At 43.0% G+C, this 8,026-nt stretch overlaps 1 non-coding gene across 1 annotated transcript; it reads right to left on the reverse strand.

Moving 5' to 3' along the window:
- Nucleotides 1-7,200: 7,200 nt before the first annotated feature.
- Nucleotides 7,201-7,340, reverse strand: LOC143271114 (small nucleolar RNA SNORA70). The gene has a single exon (XR_013048338.1). It is a non-coding gene; the product is annotated as a small nucleolar RNA SNORA70 (small nucleolar RNA).
- Between the last annotated feature and the right edge of the window lie 686 nt (nucleotides 7,341-8,026).

Here is an 8,026-nt window from a genome sequence, read left to right on the forward strand (position 1 = left end):
TCTGCTTTCTGCCGCGTCAGCTCATCTCTGAGTTGGACAGCTCTTGTAGGTGGAATCATTCGGCAATCTGTCCTCTTGAGTGTACCCGTGTCTGTCCGTTTCACTTAGCATCCTGGATTCATGATGTTTCACCCACAGTACACAGTTCCTTGTGTCTCACCTCGCCTATGTAGCGGCTTGAACCAGTGCTCCTCCATTCCTTTCCACACCCGAATAATAGTCCACTGTATGCTAACAAGTCCTTTGTAGAACATTATTTTAAGCTGTGTTACTCTTGTTTGTGTAGCATGAATCTTAAAGAGTCTTATTAATAAAACCAACCCAGGGCCAGGTATGGGGTTGAACACTGAATGATCAGAGACACAGAACAAGCCACAGCCACGTCACCTTGCCAGTTTCTCAGCTCATCCTGTTTCCTCAGACTGGAAGCCTCTGAGTCCTCATCCAAATGGATCTCAGCCGAATTGCTGCTCAAAAGCCTAAAAGCTTAACCAGCCAAATGCTTCTAGTTTCTGGTCTTCACGCCTAATATAGTTTTCTGCTTTCTGCCATCACTCCCTGGGATTAAAGGCGTGAGTCATCATGCCTGGCTATTTCCAGTGTGGCCTTGAACTCGCAGAGATCCATGCCTCCAGAAAGCTAGAATTAAAGGTGTGAGTGCCACCATTTTCTAGCCTCTGTATCTAGTGGCTGTTCTGTTCCCTGACCCCAGATAAATTTATTAGGGTCACACGATATTTTGGGGAACACAATACCACCACATCCCCCCCCTTTTGTTGTATAAAATTTTAAAAAGCTTATAACTAGTGCAAGAAAAACTATATCCAATAAGCATATACAATATATACAGTCAAGAATTACATTGACGATGTCTAGTCCATTAACATTTGAAAGATTCAGACCAATAACTCCATTAATATATAACAACGTCCAGTCCATTTGCATTTGATAAACTCAGACCAAAAAAATTCATTACTTATCCTATTTAAAACAAGTAGTTCCTTTTTAAAAAGTAGATTTAATAATTGACCTTTTTATCTTATCATATCCATATTCTCTCTTTTTTTTCATAATAGATTCAATAGTCTTCTACTTTTTGTCATTTATATATCTTCCCCTTTTTCTTTTTAGAGTAGATTCAACGATCTACCCATTTATCCTATTATTTCTTTATCTTTTTTTCTCAGAGTAGATTCAATGATCTACCTCATATCTATATTCTCTTTTTTCTTTTCTTTTTTTTAAACAAAAACTCTGAACCTAATCTCCTTGTTCAGCTTTTTCCCTGACCATTAACAATTAACAACTTGTAACTAACCGTCATAAAGTGACAATATCCCTAACTTACTAAACAACCAAAAAACACCCACCCCACTTCTTGGGAATGTGGGCGTCGTGTACTTAAAATTGCTTCCTACATTCTGGGGGTTAAGACAACCTTAGGGAATCCTAAAAAGAAAATTTGGGGGTTAATTGTCAAGTCCTGATAAAGTTAGTTGTATCTGAGTCAATTCAAGATGGCAGAGACAAGCAGACGCAGGTAGGCCCTTTGCAGCTGCCCGCAGAGGTAGACGGGCCCAGCAGCAGCCGACAGGGACATTCAGGCCCGGAGGCAGCCGGCGGAGACATTTGGGCCCAGCGGCGGCCCACAGAGGTGGACAGGCCCTGCAGCGGAGATAAGCAGACGGAGGTGGACGGGCCCGGCAGCGGCGGCAGACAGAGACATTCGGCCGACAGAGACATTCAGGCCCGGCGGCAGCGACCCACAGAAGTGGACAGGCCACGCGGCGGAGACAGGCAGACACAGGTTGGTGACCTGCGGAGGTGGATGGGCCCAGTGGCAGCAGCCAACAGGGACATACAGGCCCAGCGGCAACCAGCAGAGACATACAGGCCCAGTGGCAGCCCGCAGAGGTGGTTGGGCCCGGCAGCAGTGACAAGCAGAGGTAGGTAGGCCTGCGGTGGCAGGCAGCAGAGACATACAGGCCCGTTGGTGGCCCGCAGAGGCAGACAGATCCAGCGGCAGCTGACAGGGACATACAGCCCCAGCGGCGGAGACAAGTGGATGCAGGTGGGCCTGTGGCAGCGGGACCCAGGGGTGGACAGGCCTGGGGACGGAGAGGGGCGGATGCAGCTTGGAACAGGGATACCCCTAGCCCCAACACCTGGGGAAGAGGCTATCTCCGTGGGTCGGAACCAGGGTGAGTCTGGGCACTCCGTCTGGGGACAACCCAGGGCCCAACTGCTGATCCTGTGAAACCCAACAACTTGGAGGTGAGACTACCCTGCTCAGCTGAAACCCATCTGGGAGAGGATTCAGATGCCTACAGTTTGAAGTCTGAAGAAACAAGATCAGCTGAGGAGTTGACAAATGAACAAAACGTGACCTGGGAACACAGAAGAAGGCGCTACCCAGCCACTAAACCAGATCACCAGAATCATAAGTATATAATTCACCGACTGAAATCAGCTGTCCCTGAAGAAACAGCCCAATAGCAACAATTTAACCAAGAACCCCTACTAAACCAAGGCTAAAAATTAGAACAAGAGAGGCACTCTCAGACACAGACACCACCTGCACTGCAGAGAGGAAGAGATGAGTAGACGCCAGCGCAAAAATACAGGCAATAACATAAAGACCTATATGGCAACATCAGAACCTAGTGATTCTACACCTGCAAGACCTAAACATACCATGACAGAAGAAACAGAAGAGATCAACCCTAAAAATGACTTTAAGAAGATGATAGAGGCCCTTAAAGAAGAAATAAAACATTCCCTCAATGAGGAAATAAAAACTTTCCTTAAAGAGGAAATGAAAAACTACCTTAAAGAGGAAATAAAAACTTTCCTTAAAGAGGAAATGAAAAACTACCTTAAAGAGGAAATTGAAACTTTCCTTAAAGAGGAAATGAAAAACTACCTTAAAGAGGAAATAAAAACTTTCCTTAAAGAGGAAATGAAAAACTCCATTAAAGAGGAAATAAAAAACTCCCTTAAAGAAATGGAAGAAAAAACGAACAAAAAATGGGAAGAAATCAAATCAAGCCTAGAAAAAGCAATTAAACAGATGAAAGAAACATTCCAAGATCTGAAAAATGAATTTGAGACAATAAAGAAAACACATGCTGAGGGAATGCTGGAAATAGAAATCCTGACAAAACGAACAGGAACTACAGAAACAAGCATAACCAACCGATTGCAAGAGATGGAAGAGAGAATCTCTGACACTGAAGAAACAATAGAGAAAATAGATTCGTCAGTCAAAGGAAACACTAAAGACAAAAAAGTCGTAACACAAAATGTCCAGGAAATTTGGGACACCATGAAAAGACCAAACCTAAGAATAATAGGGATAGAAGAAGGAGAAGAATACCAACTCAAAGGCACAGAAAATATATTCAACAAAATCATAGAAGAAAACTTTCCTAACCTAAAGAAAGAAATACCTATGAAGATACAAGAAGCTTACAGAACACCGAATAGACTGGATCCAAAAAAAAAGTCCCTTCGCCACATAATAATCAAAACACTAAACACACAGAACAAAGAAAAGATATTAAGAGCCGCAAAGGAAAAAGACCAAGTAACATATAAAGGTAAACCCATCAGAATAACACCAGACTACTCAATAGAGACTATGAAAGCTAGAAGATCATGGACAAATCTCATGCAGACACTAAGAGACCACGGATGCCAACCCAGACTATTATACCCAGCAAAACTCTTAATCACCATAGGCGGAGTAAACAAAATATTCCAAGATAAAACCAGATTTAATCAATACTTGTCTACAAACCCAGCCCTACAGAAAGCACTAGAAGGGAAAATTCAACCCAAAGAAGCTAAACACATCCATGAAAAATCAAGCAATAGATAATCCCACACCAACATACACCACAGAAGGACAACACAACACAACCACAAAAAATAACAGGAATCAACAATCATTGGTCATTAATATCCATCAATATCAATAGTCTCATCTCACCTATAAAAAGACATAGGCTAACAGAATGGATAAGAAAACAGAACCCATCCATCTGCTGCATACAAGAAACACACCTTAACTTCAAAGATAGACACTACCTCCGAGTAAAGGGCTGGGAAAAGGCTTTCCAAGCAAATGGATCTAAGAAACAAGCTGGTGTAGCTATCCTAATATCTAGAGAAAAAGGATGTTTCAAAAGAGAAGAAGTCTTGTGGCAATGCCTCAGTGGTCCAGGTAACTACCAGAACTCGGGAATCTGTGACAGAGACTAAGGCAGCAGAGATCTAGAGTGGAGTGCTGAGTTCTGGCAAACAGCTGCATCTTTCTTCCAGTAAGTACCTGAACAGGGCTGATGTGAATTATGTACAGTCCAGATTTTAAGAATCATACGCTCTCAGGGATCTCCACAAACTAGTGGGTGTCCTCCCTCACTGCCCCTGTGAGACAGTCTCTGTACGGGAGAGGCCTCACGTGACTCTGTCTCTGGTGTTCCTCTGGGGACACCTGTGTGAGAAACTGTATGCTCCAAAACCAGCTCTCGTGTCCTTTGGCCAATGCCGGAGTGTGAAATAGTCCAACGTGGGAAACAAAAGATGATCCCAATCGGGAATCGTGACATTTTTTTTTTTTTTGGATGATGGTCATGTTCTGTTTTGAAATAACCTCTGTGTATTTCATTTATTTTCTTTTACCTGGCGATCTCTGAGCAGGCTTCAGGTTTTGACAGTTGATGAAAGATACGACAACCATTAATGTGTGGGTGAAAAGCTTGGTGAAATTCTGAGTGAAGTTTAAGTTAAAGTTGGTTGAACTTGGGATTGACTGGGAGGCCAAAGATTTAAAAAGCAGAAGATTCTCTCAAGACACAAGTTGTGTGATAATAGTGTGTTTTGTGTGTGTGAATGAGAATTTGTAAATGTTGAATTCTAGGCTTCGACAATCATTGTCAGTGCAGATCAAGCTGCAAGTATTTATGTTTTAAAACTTAAATTATAAAGCTAGTTATGTCTTTCTAACAACTAGTTTTAATGTTTATGAGCATATTTTACCTACATTACCTTTTCAGGATGTTGAGAAAGATGCATCACAAGCACAGACTGGAGGCTGGGGGCTAGATGGTTTTGAGGAAGAGGTCTTGGTGGACTCTTTCATAGAGCAAAGGGAAGCAATGCCTTCTGGGAAATGAGCTAAGTTTGAATCTAGTCTTTAAGATTAGAAGTCAAAAACAAAAATATTAAGGAAAGGAAAACCTTGGGATGGCTTCCTACGGGCAGAGATGGAATAACAATTCCCTAATTCTCCATTTCCAAACAGCAAGAGCAAGATGTGTCTGTTGTTGAAACATACCTTCAATCCCTGGTCCTTGACCACTCTGAAGAAACCACCTGAAGCTCACGTAGAGGACGCACAGGGAGCATTAGCCGTGCTAAGAGGACGTTAGTAGCAGTCAGGGCAGCTCCTTTCTCTTTACTTTGCCTGTTAGAAATATGACTGAGACTCTGTTAACCGTTAAGTCAACCCCCAACAGTTCTGTGAGTAGCAACAGTTCAGTGTGGATCCTCTAGCCCCCGACAGCAAGGGAGATACATTCTCCCCAGCAGTGGCACTCTCATTTTGCAAGAAAATGTCATTTGATTTCACGATTGGCTTCTTTGGTTCCCTGTCACTTGCCCAAAGTGAATGTTACCTTTCTTATTTCAGGAAGAAATAAATAACGGTGGGATCCATTTTTCTGTGCGTGCTTTCATTTATTCAGGAGGTCACAGAGCCAATTCCATTGCAAACGGGCCTTTACAGGAAAACCAACCCAACATGTTCACTCAGACTTAAAACTGAGCACAACTCATGTTTTCCTGCCCAGATGTGCTAAACTGTTGACAGCGTTCCCACAGCAGAGCCAGATCTTAACGTGTTGGGTGTGAGCTTGCAGTGGGGCTGTGGCATTTCCCAAAGACTCGTTTCTGGGCTGTATTCAACACTGGTTGGAAGACACCTGCCCTTATCTTTGGTCACAAACATTTTATCATCGATGAATATCTACATGAGCATTTACAGTTTCAGAATTTTAGATGGGTGTTTCCAGGAGCATTTTCTAGTGTTGTCTTTAGAGTTTAACTTTCATCAAGTAGTTCTGCTTGCATGTTTGTGTTTGTCTAATTCTTGAGTTATTCTTTTACCCCTGTCCTGTCCTCTGTTTTCTTTATGAATCTTTAGAATCTGTGTTCATTCCATTTCACACATATTTTCATGGGTGTGTACTTGTTGAGACTTTGTGAGCATATTCCAAGCATGTGTCGGCACCCTTTAAGGCCAGAACAGGGGCTCAGTTTCCCTGGGGCTTGAGTTACAGGTGGTTGTGAGCTACCCAAGGTGGGTAGTGGCTAGCTGGATTCCAGTCTTCTGGAACAACAGCAGGTGCTCACAACTGCTGAGTCATCTCTTCAGCCCTGTTCAACTCATTTGAAATTGCTTCACCTTTTACTTGGAGTTTGTGAGCTAAACTTATTCTTTGTGTAGATTACAGAAATGAATCTATGATGGAAAACAAAACCCTTCTGACAGGGAAGAGAGGAATGTTGATCATTTCCCCCTGTGCTGTCCCTTTTCATGTGGCCCTGTCTACCACTCTTTTCTTTCAAATTTTCCTGGTGGTTTCAGTTTTAATTGTTCTTTGAAGATGAGCCTTTTTTTTCCACACAGGATGTGAAATTTATTACTGAACATGATTTAGTAGGGTAGAAGAGAGCACCACAGTAGACAACCTCAGGAGTGCAGGGCCCGCCAATGCCCAGCGGACCATGATTGGTGGTGTATTTACCCCCTCAGCCATCAGGGATGAGTCGCTTCTCAGTGTCCATGTCTTTAGATCAATCTGCATTCAACTTAGCAAAGACCCACCTCTTTGAGATGTGGGTCTGGAGAGAGACAGATGAAAAAAAAAAACTCAGTGAGGATGATCAGGGAAAGAAAGTGGGAGGAAGGGGCTTAATAACATCACTTGCCCTCTGGCAGTCAGAGCTTGAAGTTGGCTTTCAACTTTCAACATAGGGCCTCCACTAGATGTTCCTTATTCTGAAGTGTGATTCAAGTGGACACAATGGCCTGGACAATGAGAACCCTGGCCATGGTAAGCTGAGGCACCACAAATACCTGCCTGGAGCCTAGACTGAGCACAACATTGAGATCAGAGACTTGAAAAGCCATCAGAAAATTGTCTCCCAGGTCCCTTAGGGTAGCTCATATAAGCAATAGGGTGAATTCACTCCCAAAGAGTGTGCCGTTAGCAACCATTGTACACTAGGCCCCCATGAGGAAAGGGACCTACCTGGTCAGCTTAGTTGGGCTGCGGATTTACCTTATCTTTTAAGGCACAGCCTCTCGGTGAACATGGAACTCACTGATTTGGCCAGGCTGAGTGGCCAGGAGCTTTGGAGATGGATCCACCAGTCTCTGTCCTCCACCCCAGACATGATGGCTCTGGGCTTAAAGAGTATTACTGTGCTTGCATTTTCCATGGGTGCTCGTGGTCTAAACTCATGTCCTCGTGTTTGCATGGCAAATACTTTACCCACTGAGCCATCATCCTTGCCCATCTTTAATTTTATGGTTGGTAACGTTAGTGTTACAAATGAATGACATTTATGGTGCCATTTCCTCCCATGTACATATGTGTACAGATGATACACAGCCTCACCATGTTTCTAACTTCTCCCACACTCTCAGATGCTGCATCTCACAGACCTTTTCACAGTCTATAATAGTTCTACTCTGGTCCATGGGTTTGATTTTTTTTTCCAGTTTTCATGTATGAAATAAAAGAGAATATGTGACACTTGGTGTATTTCTCTTACTGTTAAGTAATGCCCTGTTACATTCATTTGCCTGTGGAGAACAGGCTTTCCTTTTCTTGTCCCTCATGTGAATGTGCCATGGAAGGTATGTATTATATAATATATGCTGTATATAATATAGCATTTTCTTCATGCTGTCATGTGTTGATGGCCACCCAGGATACTTACTTGAGCTTGTACATGT

The sequence above is a fragment of the Peromyscus maniculatus genome, chromosome X (genome assembly GCF_049852395.1).
Source record: "Peromyscus maniculatus bairdii isolate BWxNUB_F1_BW_parent chromosome X, HU_Pman_BW_mat_3.1, whole genome shotgun sequence".
NCBI lineage: Eukaryota > Metazoa > Chordata > Mammalia > Rodentia > Cricetidae > Peromyscus > Peromyscus maniculatus.